The 18650-nt window shown below is 44.9% G+C and overlaps 1 protein-coding gene across 2 annotated transcripts in view; it reads left to right on the top strand.

Annotated features, from left to right (window-relative positions):
* DISP3 (dispatched RND transporter family member 3) overlaps positions 1-18650 on the top strand; it is a 193817-nt gene that overhangs the window by 2554 nt on the left and 172613 nt on the right. Inside the window, exons 2-3 of one of the 2 annotated variants that reach the window (XM_033922857.1) lie at positions 8803-8886; positions 12816-12873. The gene's annotated coding sequence lies outside the window, so the exon portion shown is untranslated. The remainder of the gene's footprint in view (positions 1-8802; positions 8887-12815; positions 12874-18650) is intronic. The other variant, XM_033922858.1, reaches the window with a different exon arrangement.

Consider the following 18650-nt stretch of genomic DNA (forward strand, 5'->3'; position numbering starts at 1 on the left):
AACTACTGAATGATTACTTCTGCTCAGTTTTTACTTGTGAGGCACCAGAGCACGGTCCACAGCTGGAAGCAAAGTCAAGCACGGAAGACTCATTTCAGAATTTTGAGTTCACACCAGCTGATGTTTACAGCGAACTGTCAAGACTCAAGGTGAGCAAAGCCATGGGACCAGACAAATTGCACCCACGAGTGCTCAGAGAGCTGTGCGATGTCCTGACGGAACCGTTAGCCATGCTCTTCAATCTCTCCCTAAGTACGGGGAAAGTCCCCCTGGACTGGAAAACAGCTAACGTTGTTCCTCTGCACAAAAAGGGCTGCAGAGCGGAGGCTGCGAATTACAGACCAGTGAGTCTCACATCAATAGTGTGTAAACTCATGGAAACACTACTTAAAGGTAAATTAGACACGATCTTGGATGAGAAGAATCTAAGGGATCCCAGTCAACATGGATTCACTAAGGGTAGGTCATGCCAGTCCAATCTCATCAGTTTCTTTGATTGGGTAACAGGAAAGCTTGACTCGGGGGAGTCTCTGGACATATAGTGTACTTGGATTTCAGGAAGGCTTTTGACAGCGTCCCACACTGCAGACTATTAAACAAGATGAAATTGATGGGGTTAGGTGAGACACTAACTGTATGGGTCAATGATTGGCTGAGTGGAAGACTTCAGAGGGTAGTGGTCAACAGCACCCTCTCTGAGACATCGGAGATGACCAGCGGAGTGCCACAGGGCTCGGTCCTTGGTCCATTCCTTTTTAACATATTCATAAGGGACTTGACCAATGGGCTTCAGGGTAAAGTAACATTGTTCGCCGATGACGCCAAACTATGTAATATAGTAAGTGAAAGCAATCTGCAGGATAGTATGACGCAGGATCTGCTTACGTTAGAAAACTGGTCCTCGACATGGCAGCTGGGCTTCAACACTAAGAAATGTAAGGTCATGCACCTCGGTAGCGGAAATCCATGCAGAACTTACACCTTAAATGGAGAAACATTAGCTAGGACTTCAGAAGAACGAGATTTGGGAGTAATCATCAGTTCAGACATGAAGGCTGCCAAACAAGTGGAGAAGGCCTCATCCAAGGCAAGGCAAATGATGGGATGTATCAATAGAAGCTTCGTCAGCCGGAAACCTGACGTTTTAATGCCACTGTACAGAACCATGGTGAGACCTCATCTGGAATACTGTATGCAATTCTGGAGACCACACTACCGTAAAGACGTGCTTAGAGCTGAGTCGGTTCAGCGGATGGCAACTAGGATAATCTCCGGGCTCAAGGGTCTTTCGTATGAAGAAAGACTAAACAAATTGCAGCTCTACACTCTGGAAGAACGCAGGGAAAGGGGAGACATGATTGAGACATTTAAATACATCACAGGACGTGTCGAGGTGGAAGACGACATCTTCTTTCTCAAAGGACCCTCGGTCAGAAGAGGGCATCTGCTCAAACTCAGAGGAGGGAAATTTAATGGTGACACCAGAAAGTAATTCTTCACGGAAAGAGTGGTGGATTACTTGAACAAGCTTCCAGTGCAGGTGATCGAAGCCACCAGCGTGCTTGACTTTAAGAATAAATGGGACATCCAGTGGGATCCCTACGGAGGTCGAGTTAAGGATCTAGGTCATTAGCACTCAGACTTAATGGGGTGGGTCAGTAGAGTGGGCAGACTTGATTGGCTATAGCCCTTTTCTGCCGTCATCTTTCTATGTCATCTTTCTATAGTTTGTTATTGAGAAAGACATGGGGGAAGCCACTGCTTGCCCTGGATCAGTAGCATGGAATGTTGCTACTCTTTGGCGTTCCAGAATCTTTGGTTACTCTTTGGGGTTCCGGAATCTTGCTGTTCTTTAGAATTCTGAATGGAACATTGCCACTCTTTGGGTTTTGGCCAGATACTAGTGACCTGGATTGGCCACCATGAGAACGGGCTACTGGGCTTGATGGACCATTGGCCTGACCCAGTAAGGCTATTCACATGTTCCTCTGTAATATTTCTATCTCATTCTGCCCCCTGTCTCCTCAGCTCCAAGGTAAATATACAGAGGCCCTTATGCCTCACCTCATGAGATTTATGTTAGAAACTCTGCACTCTCATAGTCCTTCTCTGAACTTCTCTTACAATTATCTATATTTTTGTTAGGTGTGACCTAAAAAGTTGGACATTTGGGGGCAATTCTATAAAGGTCACCCAAATTTGGCCACCTAAATGCATAGTGCAAATTCTATAATGGCATCTAGGCATCCAGATTTCATTACAGAACGGAGTGCAAGGTTGGCATTTCCGCAGGTCGGCACATTTTTGGTGCAGGCATTAATATGAGCACAAAAATTTAAAAAATTTAAATTCAATCAGGTTGGGCAGACTGGATGGACCATTCGGGTCTTTATCTGCCGTCATCTACTATGTTCACTATAACTGTTGCATTTTAGTGTCTAATTTATGCATGTAAGTGCATGTACTGTATTCTAGAATTTTGGTGACTAAATGGTGCTTATGTTTAGGTGCTAAGATTATTAAATGACAGGGGTATAAGGGTAATTCCATAACAGGGCATCACTATAGGCGTTGCTTATAGTTGGCTGAAATTTATCAATGATCAAGTCCACATTAAATGGCCGAGAGTACCAAAGCTTAAAAGAAAAAAAAGGTAAAGTGCTCCTGTCTTCCACGGCCTCTGGAAGCACATTCCATGTATCCACCAGAGGGTGGTGGATACATGGAATGTGCTTCCAGAGGCCGTGGTAGACAGGAGCACTGTATAGGGCTTCAAAGAAGGTTTGGATAGGTTCCTAGAGGACAAAGGGATTGAGGGGTATAGATAGGTGTAGATATGGGTTGTAGGGATAGGAGTAGAGGTATGGGTGTAGATAGGTGTAGATATGGGTTGTAGGGATAGGAGTAGAGGTAAGTTACAGGAATAGGAGTAGAGATAGGTTATAGAGCTAGTCAGGGACCACTGCTCAGGCAGTGGGCCTGATGGGCCGCCGCGCGAGCGGACCGCTGGGCGAGATGGACCTCTGGTCTGCCTCAGCGGAGGCAACTTCTTATGTTCTTATGTAAAGTAACAAAGTTTAACATCACCATCTTTTGGCAGGCTATGAGATGTGGCACATTCTTTAAATCATCAATTACACTCTCCAGCAAAGAAATAATAATTTAAGAAACTATCTGCAAAGGTTTATCTCTAAGAAAATCATCTAACTGGACTGGGTCCAGAAACACATATTTGTCACTTGCAAATGAAAATAAGGCATTTACAGGGGAATTTTAAGAAGAAGGTCGCGCCCACCGCTAAGGCCACCTAAATTGTTTATTAACTTATATTCCGCCTTTATCCAAATTGGATAACAAGATAACCCACAATCATAATTAAAAAAACAAACAAAAACACAGATTACAAACTGGCAAGGTCTAGAGAAGTCCAAAAGCTAAAGCCTCAATGGTCTGCTGTCTTCAAACAAACAGATGTCATTTTAACCGTTTCTTATACATGTAAGTTCTTCTTGATGTCAAATAGTTGCAAGGAACTTATTCCATTCTAGAGGACCTGCACATGAGAAGGAGCTCTTCCTTACAGTTGTTGTCAAGAAGGCACAACTAGTCCATTTGTGGTAGTGGAATGCAATGTCCACACAAACTTTCAAACAAGTCTGTAAATATTCTGATGCCTGTTTAAGCTTAAGTAAACCAACAATAGTAATTTAAATCTCACTCGATATTCTATTGGTAGCAAATAGAAAGAGATCAAATAGGAGGACGTAGGGTTGGTCTTAGACAGTCCATACAAAAGATGTATTGCAGAGTTTTGTGTAACTTGCAAAACTTGTTGACAAGTAGCAGGCATTCGCAACGAAAAGCAGTATTACAGTAATTGATCCCAGATAGTACTAGGGATTGCAACACCTGTATGAAATTATCTCCAGAAACATCTAAGCAAAGTTTACCCAACTTCTCAATTTAAAGTAGTTTTTTAAAAAATATTACCCGGCACAGATATGGATGGAATGTCAATTGCATAGATGATAAAATGCAGTAATTTACACACAAATATACCTGTGTGCTCTTCTCAAGCTCCAGCCAAATGAATGCCCATTGGCAAAGTAGGCACCATCAAATCATAGCATCCATAGAAAAGAGGATGGTAGATAAAGACCAGTTGGCTACTCAGAATTCTATAAGAGGTAATTTATGCACTGAAGTAACCACTTATATATATGTAAGTGCGTTTACATGCCTTCCTGCTGCCTAAATGAATGTATGTGGAATTAGAACATGCAGGCTTTTCCTGGTAAATTTTCAAATGGAAAAGATGTGCATACTTCTGTTTTAAAAATTATTTCAGGGAAGACCGGGTAAATTTAGAAATATGGATGTGAAGGATGTGTTCCATGCACACCAGCTGCCCATGCTGTAGCAAATGTTTACCCATTCCTATCCTAGCTGAGATTACAGTACCGGTATATTCGTGCACTTTTCTGACTTCATGTGCAACTTTCTTTAAATTAGTTCCCATATGATTCATCGCTACTACACACCTGATTCTTGAGGGGAGGGAGAGGGAGGGGACATGAGGGGAGGTGGGGTGAAAATTTCAATTTGTTATCTTTTGCTCTGCAGATTATTGTGTTGTGTTCTTGCTCGGATTGTTTTATTTTTCCAGACTGTGTTCTTCGTTCTGTTCAATAAAGATGTTTGATTAAAAAAAAAAAAAAATTAGTTCCCTGATGTACCTCAACCTGATGTACTTCCAAAACACTTCACTTCCAGATAAACCTGACTAAACTTAACAAGCCAATGTAAATTCGAAAGTTGGCTGTAATGTCGCTGTCTGTATATAGTCTGTTCCCTTGTAAACCGCTTAGAACTGTGGGATGGCGGTATATAAAAATAAAGTTATTATTATTATTTTCTATTTCACTATTCTATCCTATCTATATGTGCTGTCTTTGCTTATACTCTGCTATCTATTAAATGTTTTATTGCGTATTGTGCTGACATTGCAATCTAGCTTATTTGCTATATTTTACTGCTGTCATTGTCTATTGCCCATGTTTGACTTATTCTTGCTGTAACACTGCCTTAAGTGAATTCCTTCAAAAAGGCAGCAAATAAATTATAGTAAACAACATAAATAAACATGTGTGCCTATATTACACCTGTTCTTTGACACTCGCACGTGGTTTTTGGGGCCAGGCAATGTGCGCGCTCCAGCCGTGCGGGACCTAGGGCTTGACGCATAAGTAGTTTTGTTGAGAGCCGGCGCTCTAATACTGTGATAAATTGATGGTCCGACACAGACCCTGGAATAGCAACGAACCGCAGAAAGGGACTTGGGGGTAATGGTGGATATGACAATGAAGCCGACGGCACAGTGCGCAGCGACCGCTAAGAAAGCGAATAGAATGCTAGGTATAATCAAGAAGGGTATTACAACCAGGACGAAAGAAGTTATCCTGCCCTTGTATCGGGTGATGGTGCGCCCGCATCTGGAATACTGCGTCCAATATTGGTCGCCGTACCTTAAGAAGGATATGGCGATACTCGAGAGGGTTCAGAGGAGAGCAACACGTCTGATAAAAGGGATGGAAAACCTTTCATACGCTGAGAGATTGGAGAAACTGGGTCTCTTTTCCCTGGAAAAGAGGAGACTTAGAGGGGATATGATAGAGACTTATAAGATCATGAGGGGCATAGAGAGAGTAGAGAAGGACAGATTCTTCAAACTTTCAAAGAATAAAAGAACAAAAGGGCATTCGGAAAAGTTGAAAGGGGACAGATTCAAAACGAATGCTAGGAAGTTCTTCTTTACCCAACGAGTGGTGGACACCTGGAATGCGCTTCCAGAGGACGTAATAGGACAGAGTATGGTACTGGGGTTTAAGAAAGGATTGGACAGTTTTCTCCTGGAAAAGGGGATAGAAGGGTATAAATAGAGGATTACTGCACAGGTCCTGGACCTGTTGGGCCGCCGTGTGAGCGGACTGCTGGGCACGATGGACCTTGGGTCTGACCCAGCGGAGGCATTGCTTATGTTCTTATGTTAAGTCCTCAGGTTTTTCATCGTGTGCTTGCATCAGGGTTTGTGGAGATTCCAATTGGCCCGCCATCGTGGTGGTGCGGTCCTCTACTGTGGACACTCTAGTCTCTACTTCGGCCGAGTGGCGCATAGTAGCCGTTAGTACAGTTTTTAATTGCGAGGACAGTTGTAGTAAGCGGGAGTCTAAAGCTTGTGTGATTTCGGCCAAGGTTGCAGCTGCAAACTGAGTTACTAACGTAGCTGAGGGCTAAGCCATTTTGTCCTCTATCAGTTTAGTGCACTTTTTCTATTTTTTTTTTCCAGTGATTTTCTGACCATCTCGCCACTCAGTTTTTGCAAGACTCTGTCCATGCAGGGTTTGCAAACCGATAAAATCAGTTATGCAGCGGTAATCCATGCAGATAATATAAAAAATATAGTTTGAAACACCTGGGGTCTTGGAGGGAGCTGGATGCACAGCCCACTCCTTCACATGGCCTTATGGTGATATTTATTTTATATATACCACTTATATCCTAAATGGTTTACATTCAGGTACTTCGTAATATATCCCTCTCTGTCTCGGTGGGCTCAAACTCTATCTAGTGTACCTGGGGCAATGCCCAGGGTCACAAGGAGTAGCGAGGGATTTAAACCTACAACCTCAGGATGCTAAGGCTGTAGCTCTAACCACTGCATCACACACTCTTTTAAAGATAACTTGTTCCAACTGTTGGCTTTCCCCCAGTTTCCAGTTTAAAAGCTGTTCTATCTCCTATTGCAAATACTAACAGAGATGTGCTGGCGGTTTCTTCTCTGGGGATTCCCTTCAGCTCTGCTTCAATGGAGACCTTTATATTTTCATTAAATTATTTCACAATGGGCTCCTGGCACATGCTCTTCTCCCCCACAGCACATCACTGAAAATCAGGAGTATGATTTTATTATTTCCATCAAAACAGAAGTTGGAAAGAATTATACAAAAGGGGTCAATAATTGTCAGTTTGGGGGGCAAAATAACTCTGAAAATGTAAAGGATTGGAATGAAGTTTGAGTTTGAAATTTGGCTACATCATACTGGGGGCTGTAAAGAAATAAGCCTCCCCCCCAAAAAAAAAAAATACCCCAATGCATTTCTATGGAAGGACGAGCTCCAGCTTTTGTAGTATAGAAACTTTCATAGCCTGTGTAAAGACGAACGCCGGAGGTCAATCTGTGTGTGGGCTACTACACAGGCTCTAGTTTGTTTGCGGTTTCATTTGATCCCTTTTTCAACCTGGGACCCCCGATGAAGGCGTGTTTACCAAAACACGGACCGTGTCGGGCCCCCTGGTTTGTTTTAAGGTGTTGTTTTTAACTGCATTTAATTTATTGATATAATAAACTCGTTCTGCATTATTGTATGTGTGTCTGCAGTTTTCCTTGTTTTGTTAAATTATTGTGAAACATTCTGACTGAATTATATTGGGGGTTGTATTTTTTAAAAAAATTGACTGTCACCATATATATATACAATAAAATTCATAACCAGAATGTGGCACCAAACAAAAGGGCAACCCAGCTGCTCCACAGCAATATGGTGCAACCAAAAGAGCAACAGAAGGAAGCTGCAGAACTGATGTTCGTGATGCAGGGATTTATTGAGCCAACACCTTTGTGTTTATACAATCTCTAAAATCCATATTGACTTGCAAAATATGGACCCGACATGGGCCGTGTTTCAACTTAACCGTCCTCCTCAGGGGTCCTTCTCAAGGGTCTTTTTAAAAAAACATTTTTGAAACAATGTGGCTCTAGTGATGACCTTATCCCCTACCTGTCTCTTTTCGCTTTTCGCTGTTTGTGTTCTGTGGAACATTGTTGTTTTCCTGCTTAAGAACATATGAATTACCGTTGCTGGGTCAAACCAGTGGTCCATTGTACCCAGCAGTTCGCTCACGCAGCAGCCCCCAGGTCAAAGATCAGTGCTCTAAAATGAGTCCAGCTTCTTTTCTCTGTGTACTGTTAACTGACATCTGTTGCTGTGATCAGGGCTAGATTAAGCCATTGGCAAACTTTGCACATATTTTGGCTTCAGTGTGTGTAGGGGGGGGGTCTCTGTCAGATATGTTCAGGACTCAATAGGTTAAGAATTACAACTGTATGGCTTTTTTCTGGGTTCTATTTTTTGGGGGGGTTTGTGTGTGTTTACTTTCATATCTGGAAATTAGAAGGATAACTAATATGTTTAGACATTATTCAGAATTTTAAACCTCGGACTGCATTTCTCCAATCCTCTGCCTCAACGCAGGCGCATAGCATGGGCTGCTCTAGGATGTTCTAGGCCCCTTTGCTTTTGCCTCGGGTCTACTAGTAGCTGGGTGCACCATTTCTGCAGCTGGTGGAGATTCTCAAGCAGCTCCAGCTGAAGAAAAGCAAGGCTCGCTCTGAGTCAAGTTTCAAGTTTTATTTTAAATTTGATTTGTTCATTTAGTCCAGGGGTGAACAACTTGGCGGCCCCGTGAAGTATTTTGTGCAGGCCAGGTCGAGGGCGATGCAGTGTTTTCCTCTTCTGCCCCTGGGTGTTTACTGTCTTGCCGGCTCCCTCCTCTGTCTTGCTGCAGCGTTTGTGCGGCCCCAGGACAACCCTGATTTAGTCCATCTGCCTGTCTTAACTGCTGCATCCACTCACTCACTCACTGACATACAACACATCTACCCCAGACTCCATCAGTGAAACACAGCTTTGTACAATGCCTGGAGGATGTACTTGCCTACTTGTCTTTCTTTGCTTCTGACAGGAATGATTTCTAGGACCATTAAAATATCAGAACCATCAAAATGGCCCCACCCAGCATCTCAACGAGACTCATCGCTGCTCTCAGGTAGGATAGTCCAGAGAAGACAAGGCAAAAACCAAACATAGATGAAAGTGTGTGGCACAATCGCGCGAGGACAAAGGAGCTCAGACAAATGCGTACAGGACGTCGGAGTGCTGGATTAAAAGTTAAATTTAAAGCGCTCCTAGGGGGGTTGTATGGGGGAACCCCCCTCTTGTTTACTTAGAAATGTTGGCGCTGCCGTTGGGGAGGTTCGGGGGGGTGGGAGAAACCTCCCTCATTACAGAGGAAAGTGTAATTTTTCCCTGTTTTAGGGAAAAATTAGTTTCCTCTCTAAGTGGGGGGGGGGCTCCCCCCAACAGCAGCGCCAACACTTATGTTCCCCCCCACATCCCCTCAGAGCGGCTTAAATTTAACTTTTAATCCGGCGCGCTGACGTCCTGCATGCATTTGTCTTAGCTCCTTTGTCCGCACGCGATTGGCGCACTTTAGTCCCGTCACCGCCTCCAACATTGCTGCTTAATGGTTCAACACAACACTTAGCAGCCTCTGGCCTCATTTCATCATGGTTCATGATTTATTTATTGATCAGTCAGTTTTTAGGCAGATCACAGATGTTCATACACAGTTAACAAGACAACACAATATAGTCTATACATTTCTAAAATCACAGCATGATGGTTCTAGTGATACTGATTATTACATAACCATTCCTCCATAGTGTAGTAGCTGTACTTCAGATCAACATGAATCTTTAAACAAAAGTATTTTTAGTGAGACTGAATGTTTTGAGGTCAGTTATCATTCAAATTTGCTCTGGAAGCATGTTCCCCCAATGAGGCCTTCTAATATGAAAAAAATAAATAAATAAAAAAATATCAAATTTCCACATTCCTCAAGGTGGATTTTGCGAAAAGAGGGAATATCAAGGAGTTTAGAGTTCGAAGACCGTAGTGCCTGCGTAGTTGATGGATATGTAGTGTCGTCGCTAGGACAGGAGACATCCTACCAGTCAGAGCCTTAAAGATAGGGTTACCATATGGCTCCAGAAAAAGAAGGATGGCTTGAGACATCCGGGTTTTACTTCCATTGCTTTCAATGGAAGTAAAACCCGGATGTGTCAATCAGTTCTCATTTTTCTGGAATCGTATGGTAACTCTACTTGAAGACAAGTAAGAGGGTTTTATAGTGGACTTGATATTCAATTGGTAATCAGTGAAGGGCTCTGAGCATTAGTTACTAGGCTTGACCCATGACCTTTCATGGTTCTTCACAACATGATAACCCACAGTTATGGGCACCCCCAACACAAGAGCTTCACCCAATGTCAAACAGTTGGCAGAAATTGGATAGTTTATCATGGAAAGGAGACAAATAAAAATAAGTTCCAGCTCATTGTAAACAGACCTTGGTTCCCATGGCAACATGCTGGATTTTGCTGCTCCTTGCAATCTGTCAGACCATTTCTATCTGCCATCGTCAATGCATAACTGCAGAACCTACACCCTGTGAAGGTACAGAAAGGAAGGGGAGATTATGGCATAGTGGTTAGAGTCACAGCCTCACTACCCTGAGGCCATGGGCTCAAACTCCACACTGCCCCCTGTGACCCTTTGCAAGTCACCCAATCCTCCATTACCCCAGGTACATCACATAAATTGTGAGCCCACCAGAACAAATAGGGAAAATGCTTGAGTACCTGATTTGTAACCCATTCTGAGCTCCTTTGGGAAGACAGGCTAAAAAAATCAAATAAATAAATTGTTAAGCAATCATCTTTCTCTCTGTTAGAAATCCTGCAAAGCATAGGCGCTGGAATGGGTGAGGGGAGGAGAGGGGGCACAGGGGCCATGGTCCCTCCAAAATCTCCCCACATCCTGCTACTACTACTGCTGTTTTGGCAGTGGCAAAACAAAGATAAAAAAGGCATCACAATAGGACTGCTCTCTTCATCCTCGTGGCTGCTGGCTCTGCCCCGGAACTGAAAGTGATGTCAGAAGGAAACAGGCTGGCAGCTGCGAAGATAATGAGAATGGCACTGCAATGCCTTTTTCTTTGTTTTGCTGCTGCTGGAGAGAGGGGGGAGACATGCTGGATGGAAGGAGAAGGGAGGGTGTCAGGCAATGGATGGAAAAGGGGAGAGAGGAGGTAAGGTACTGGATGGAAGGGGGAGACAAGGGGATAAAATGGGAAGATGCTGGATACAAAGGGAGAGAAAGCAGATGCTGAATGGAAAAAAGGAGGGGGCAGATGGGGGAAGGAGGACAGAGGAGGTCAGGTGCTAATGGAAGGGGATGGGAGAGAGAGAGGTCAGGTGTTGGATGGTAGGGGAGGGGAGAGAGAGAGGTCAGGTGCTGGATGGAAGGGGAGGGGACAGATGCTAGATGGAAGGGTGAGAGAGAGGGTTGGATGGTAGGGGGAGAGGAGGTCAGGTGCTGGATAGAAGGGGAGGGGAGAGAGGGGTCAGATGCTGGATAGAAGGGGGAGAGAGAGGGGTCAGTTGCTAGATGGAAGGGTAGGGGAGAGGGGTCAGATGATGGGTGGAAGGGTGTGAGAGAGGGGCAAACACTGGATGGCAGGGGGAGAGAGGGGCAGATGTTGGATGGCAGGGGAAAAGAGGGGTAGATGCTGGATGACGGGGAGAGAGGAGGTCAGGAACTGGATGGAAGGAAAGAGATGGTATAGACTGGATGAAAGGAGGAGCAGATGCTGGATGGAAGGGGATGGGAAAGAGAGGGGTCAGGAACTGGATGGAAGGAAAGAGAGGGTGTAGACTCTGGATGGAAGGAGGAGCAGGTGCTGGGTGGAAGGGGATGAGAAAGAGAGGGGTCAGGTGCTGGATGGAAGGGGAGGGGAGAGAGAGGGTGCAGATGCTGGATAGAAGGAGGAGAGGAAGTAGATGCTGAATGGAAGGGAGAAGAGGGGGCAGAAGCTGGATGGAAGGGGAGATAGGAGGTCAGACACTGGATGGAAGGGTGAGAGAGGAGGTCAGGCTCTGGATGGAAGGGGGAAGAAAGATGGGACAGAGTCTGGATGGAAGGGCGGGAAGGGGCAGATGCTGGATGGGGAGAGAGAGGGGGCAGATGCTGGATAGAAGTAAGAGACAGGGTCAAATTAACAGATCAGAGGCATGCAGCGGCTGCATAAGCCTTCCCCCCTCCCCCCGACGTCAATTCCTGGCTGGCCCGGAATTTCCTCTTTGACATCAGAATTGATGAGGGGGGGGGGGGGAGAGGCTTGTGTAGTCGTTGCACGCATCTGATCTGTTGCTGTGGCGGTGGCTAGGAGAAATCTGCGGCGGTATCAGTGGCAGCTTATGGGGGAGCAGAGAGAAAGACAGACAGAAAGAAAGAAAGGGGGGCAAGGAGAGAGAAAGAAAGAAAGAAAGTGCAACCAGAAGGAAGGAGGGAGAGAGAAAGAAAGAAAGGAAGTGCAACCAGAAGGAAGGAAGTGCAGTAAGAAGGAAGTGCAACCAGAGATTCACCAGGCAACAAAGGCAGGAAAAATGATTTTATTTTCAATTTAGTGATCAAAATGTTTCAGTTTTGAGAATTTATATCTGCTGTCTATATTTTGCACTATATTTGCTTATTTTTCTATAGTTGTTACTGAGGTGACTGTATATTTTAAAGCCATCTGTCCTGACCTCTTTGAAACCCCCCCCAAATATAAATGATAATTAACATTTTCTCTTCATACAGTGTGCTTTGTGTTTGTTTATTTTATGGTTACCATTATGAATTAATAAGATGTGTGTACTCTACATGAAAAATTGGGGGTAGGACTGGGGCGCAGCTAGGGTGGAATTGGGAGTGGGACTGAAAATTAGTAGATGGCCCGTTTTGAGGAACAAAATAAATGGTCACGTTACCTATGACTGACTTATTCTTGCTGTACATTGCCTTGAGTTAATTTCTTCAAAAAAGTGGTAAATAAATTCTAATAAATAAATACATTGATATTTCCTTTCCCAGGGAAAGTCCTTAAGTGTCAGAAGCCCAAAAGCTCAGCAGTTTCTTGTCCAAGCATGAGGTAAGTACATGTGAGATATACTCTCCACTTTAAATAGATTCTTATATGATGAAATTATGAATATATTTCTGAAAGATGCACAAGCCTTCACAATTGGTGCCACTGCTGCCAGCGCTGCAGGTTAATCCGTGCAACAATGCCCCGAGCTGCTGAAGGAAGGTGTAAATCAAAAAACACGCCAACCCTTCTGGTGAGCCCTCTGCTGCCGCCACACTGCAGCAACCAGCAGGAAAAGCGGCCTGCCTGCACACTTTGCTTCCCTCTCACTTTCAGCATCTAATTAGTTTGGGTCTTAGTTAAAATTCAGGTAAAAAGCCTTAAAATTAAAAGTGGGTATGATTTCCAGAAATAGGCATTGATACGCTGTCAGTTTTTTTAAGTGAATTATGCATTTAATCAATTTGGGGGCCTAAGGTTGGGAGAGGATTAAGGCAGCTCATTAAAACTGTCAATCTTCCTCAATGCTTCATCAGAACATTGATTGTAACAGTTTAGTTTTTATTAACTGTCTCCCTGCCTAATCTCTCTCTCCCATCTACTTGCAGCATCATTATATCATTCACTAAAGTCCCTTTAACCAGCTGTACCTGTCAGTGTCATTTATGAGCTGATTTTCAGCCTGCTGAGTTGTAAACTACGTCGGTGATGTTAGCCCGTATACATCATGCAAATTTTCAGAGAGAAATCTACCCACTTTGTTTCTTTTTGAAAAAGACCAAAGTTTATGTGCATTACAAGTGTTTGCATGCTTGCATCTGCTATGAATATGGGGGTAAAGAGCATGGGGTAGGGTTACCAGACTCCGGATTTCCCCAGGGGCATGATGGGGCGTAAACAGGGTGTGACGGGGCGGGTCTAGGGGAGTCCGGATTTTCAAGATGGAAAATCTGTTAACCCTAGCATGGGGCCGATATTCAAAGTGATTTAAGCTCCTACCCAGTGGCATAGTAAAGGGGGGGGGGGGTGGACCTCCCCTGTGCTGTCTTCGCAGGGGGCCCCCGCGCTGCGCTCAATTGTCTGGGTGCGCCTTTGTTCCGGCGTGCTTTTGACCTGACACCGCCCCGAAAACCCACTAGACCACCCTGTAAGGCTTAAGGGGGGGCTTACAGGGCTTAAAATAGCCAGGGGGAAGCGGGAGTTAAGGGCAGAACCGGCCTATTATTCGTGGTTTTTTTAATATTCGCGGGCCAGCTCTGCTCCTAACCCCCGTGGATATGGAGGGAGAAGTGTAAAAGGACTCCTTAATCTAAGTAGAAGTATAGGGTTACAACCTCTCCAACCCCACACCGGCTCTGTGATGTAAATAAAACAAATAAAAAAGACTTTTCCTCTCACTTTGTATTATTCTATGCCAGGTATGACTATTGTAACATAATACAGTATATACAAGTATCATCAAGTTAAATTTGCTTGCAAACCCTAAAGAACCCAGTGGCTAGGAGTCTCTGCATTGCAAAACATAATGATCATATAACTCCTCTTCCTAAACACCTTCTTTGGTTCCTGTTTGAATAAAGGGTAAAATTTAAAATTCTAACACTGGGAGGAGGAGGAGCCAAAATGGTGGCTGGTTCTTGACAGTATCCTACCATTCTAGCTTGAGTTTTACCTCAGAAATTGCTGTTTGGGACGTCTTTGGAATAAGTTTTCTTCTTCTTTGATGCCTCACACCAAATGGAAGGGAATGATCACGCCTGTTCCACAGCTGGCTGCGTTGTCACCTCCATTACAGCCTACAATTCTTCAGGTGCTGGATCACATCGTCATCAAGAGAGAAGCGTTTGACTCCCTGGTCCATGATGTCTCCTTATCCTCCCACACACACCTGATGGCTCACATCCCACCGTGTCTAGCAGAATCGAAGGGATTGGCGCCAAACCCTGGGAAACTCAAAGAAGTTAGGCCAGGATGTGGAATTGGTGGATCCTTACCCTTGAAGGAGCTGGTCAAACTGGGAACATTAAAAAAGCTGGGAATGCAGCTTTGGAATCAGTAGTGATTCTGGAAACACTTTAGATAGCGATAAAGAAGCTAGATGGGATGGTATTAAAAGACTGCACAGACCAAAGAGGGGCCCAACAGCACACAACCATCTCCAGGCGCAGCAATCGGGTACAGCGCAACTCCGCCAATGTTAAAAGGAGCCGCGTCGACACTGGAGCCATGCCGCTGCATTAGCACGTTCCCTCTGCCGCGGTCCTGCCCCTCCTCTGACGTACAGGACCGCAGCAGAGGGAACGTGCTTGCGGCGGCAGGGCTCTGATTTCGACGCGGCTCCTTTTAACATTGGCGGGGGCTGCGCTGCACTTGATGGAGAGAGGGAAGGAACGGCGGGCCAAATCTCAGCGATGGCAGGAATTGTTTGGCGGGCCAAATTTTAGTACCACACGAGGCAAATTTGGCCCGCGGGCCAGAGTTTGACATGTCTGCTCTAGTTAGTCTCTTTGCAAAGCACTTGCAGGCTGGCACTGCTACAACCAGTTTGTCTGTCAGGTAATTCTGTGCACTGAAGTGTCCCTTTAGGTACAAAGGCCTAGATTCACTAACTCACCATTGTTGGGTGATCCGAGTCACTACGAGTCCTCATGCAAATTAATGCGATCGGACACACGCCCCAAATCGACCCCCACAGATCGCTGCAGAGCACAGATTATCATGGATGTCTGTAGATATGAGCCGCGCAAGCGCTTGCTCTCGGCACAAGCAAGGTCAAAATAAAGAGGGAGAGGTGGTGACAGTTTACTTGAGTGGAATGGAACAGAACACGCTTTAGCCAGATATGGAACAGAACAAGCTTTTAACCCGCGGGTTAAAACCACGGGCTTGCCCTGCACTGCGCTTTTTGCCGAAATATGGGGAGTAATTTGGCGGCAGAGAGCAGGATTTCAGGGCAGCAAAGAGCAGGAGAGTCGGCAATGATATTTGCGACTGGTCCTCAGCAGTCGCCTCTTTTCGGATCGGCAACCCCAATCGGTGTTTCTTCTTCCGTTTAGTGAATCGCTGCCTTCCGACTTATGCGGGCAATTTCCCCTCATTTGCATGGGCAGATCAGATCGGGCGGGAGATTGATCAGTCACAAGGTTAGTGAATTGGGTTGGGCAACGATCACATACTGGTCGGGACATGATCGGTGCGTTTAGTGAATCTGGCCCAAAGTGAGATCATGGGTTATATAGTTCATTCTGTATAATATCCAATCTTTGTCTCTTCTCTTTTTAGTCTCGTCTCTTTGCTCTGACTTCTGCTTGTCTCACTTAAGTCTTTGTCTCTTCTCACTTTTTTTTGTTCTTTTCTCGTCATTCCCCTTTGCTCTGTCTTCCTGTCTATCTCAGTTAAGTCTTTGCTTCTTCATTCCTCTTTGCTCTGTCTCCTGCCTGTCTCATTTATTTCCCTTTCTTTCTCCTCGGCTTCTTTCTAGACTTGCTTCCTGCCAGAGCTTTTTTTCCCCCTTTTGGAGAGTTCCCTCCGTCTTGTAATTAAGGATGTTGCAGTCAAGGATAGGAACTCTTTTCCACTAACAAACTAGGCAGGTTTTTTTTTTTTTTTTAAACATCCAATTATCAAAACAGAATATAATGTAATTTCACCCATGGGCAAGCTGAAGAGATGGATTTCCATGAAAGTGATGTGTGGCAGTGCTGTTGCTTTCATGCTAAGTCAAGCCCCCCCTGCTTCATTTTGCTGTCTTAGGAAATATCTAATGTTCACAAGACACTACAGCATAAAGCATTTCACAGCTGAAGAGCCAAGATAAACCTCTACAAGTCACAGTATTGTTAAACACCCTGGAAAATGAATGATCCTTTTGCACACATCCATAGTCTTCTTTTCTGCTGTTCTCTCTTTGAACCCATTACTCTTCTGACTTATTTTCTTCATATTGTTTTTCTTGTTGCATGGGCTAAAATTATTCATATGTTCTGGACCCCAGGTCTCCTGACACCTGAGGCATTTACTTTTGAGCTCTCACATATGACAAACAGGACCAGAGAAGCATTTAAATGTTAGAAATTATATTTTACAGAATAGGTTATGGGAATCTTGTAATTTCTGGACAAAAAAAAAAAAAGACTACAGCAGAGGTTCTTAACCTGTCCTGGGGACCCCCAACCAGTCGGGTTTTCAAGAGGAGGGAGTGGCCTAGTGGTTAGAGCTACGGCCTCAGCACCCTGAGGTTGTGGGTTCAAATCCCATGCTGCTCCTTGTGACCCTGGGCAAGTCACTCAAGTCCTCCATTGCCCCAGGTACATTAGATAGAGTGTGAGCCCACCGGGACAGTTAGGGAAAATGCTCGAGTACCTAATTGTAAACTGCTTAGATAACTTTGCTAGGCAGTATCGAAATACCTAAAATAAATAAATATGATATACTTAATAAATATGCAGATGTGAGATTTGCCTATAAAGTAGGTAGTAAGCATGCAAATTTCTCTCATGCATATTCATTAGGAATATCGTGAAAACCTGACTGGCTGGGGGTCCCCCAGAACACGTTTAAGGTCCACTGAGCTAGCCAGATCAATAGTTCACCTAGCCCAATAACCTGTTTACACAGTGGCCAATCCAGGAAACAAGTACCTGGCAGAAATCCAAATTGTAGCAAAATTTCGTGGTAGCAGTCCCAGGGCAAGCACTTTGCAGTAAGTGTTTTCATGCACGCTAATTACACATTAGGGCTTAGCATCCTTTAGTAGGTATTAGAGAATGACACGTGGAAAAAAATCCGTCCCCTTCACCGCCCCATCCCCGCCGTCCCCTTCACGCCCCATTCCCACAGCATCCACTCTTCCCTGTCGCCACCTCACCGCCCTTCAGCGGCCAGAGAATCTCCCTCCCTCCCCTTTACCTTTGCGGCACATTAGTAACTTAAGGAAGGGAAGGCGCATGGTCACCGACTGCGCGCAGCCCCCCTCCCTGCCTCCCTTATCTACAGCCAAATCTTACCTTATCTTCCAGCCCTACTTTCCAACCTTACCTTCACGGCGCTTTCGTAAAAAACTTACTGAAGCAGCGAAGCCTACCTGCCTGCAGTCACGTGTGTGTGGGTGGAAGCTTCTCCTCTGATGCAACCAGAGGGAGGGAGATAGATTTGGCCATAGGTAGGGAGGGAGGGGCCGCGCGCGATCAGTGACCATGTGCCTTCCTTCCCTTAACTGCGGGGACAAGGCCATTCACCGCTTCACGGGGCAGTGGATGGCCTTGTCCCCGTGCCCGCAGTGAGCACTTCCCCCCCCCTACCGTTTCAGCAGGTTACCCGCAGCTACCCATGGCTAGCTGCGGGTAACTGCCACCATGTCATTCTCTAGTAGGTATACCCCAAAATTTCATATTTTGCTTCCATTAGGATATTTTAGACTGTTTCAACAAATGAAGCCAAGCAGGACTATCTGTAATAGCCAGAATCCCCTCAGTCAATTTGTTTCCTCACTCATGTACTTTCTCTTAAGTTCTTGTGGACGGGGTGAAGGGCTGCAGACTGTCTGGGCAGGTGAAGAACTATAAACTCTTCGCTGTTTGGAAAGGTAAAGAACAGAGAATGTTTTATTGACAGAACAAAACATTTCTAAGCACTCAGGGGCCAGATATCAACAGCCGCTGTACTAATTTTTGACATCGCTTCCAAAGCATTTCATTTTGATTTTGTTAAGTATCTATGTATCATCAAACAACAACAACAAAAAAATGGTGTCAGGTCAAAAGCGCGCCGGGACAAAGGCGCGCCCAGACAATTGAGCGCAGCGCGCGCCGCCGCGCCGCTCTAAATTACTGTTTTTAGTG

This window comes from Geotrypetes seraphini, chromosome 15 (genome assembly GCF_902459505.1).
Source record: "Geotrypetes seraphini chromosome 15, aGeoSer1.1, whole genome shotgun sequence".
NCBI classification, from domain to species: Eukaryota; Metazoa; Chordata; class Amphibia; order Gymnophiona; family Dermophiidae; genus Geotrypetes; species Geotrypetes seraphini.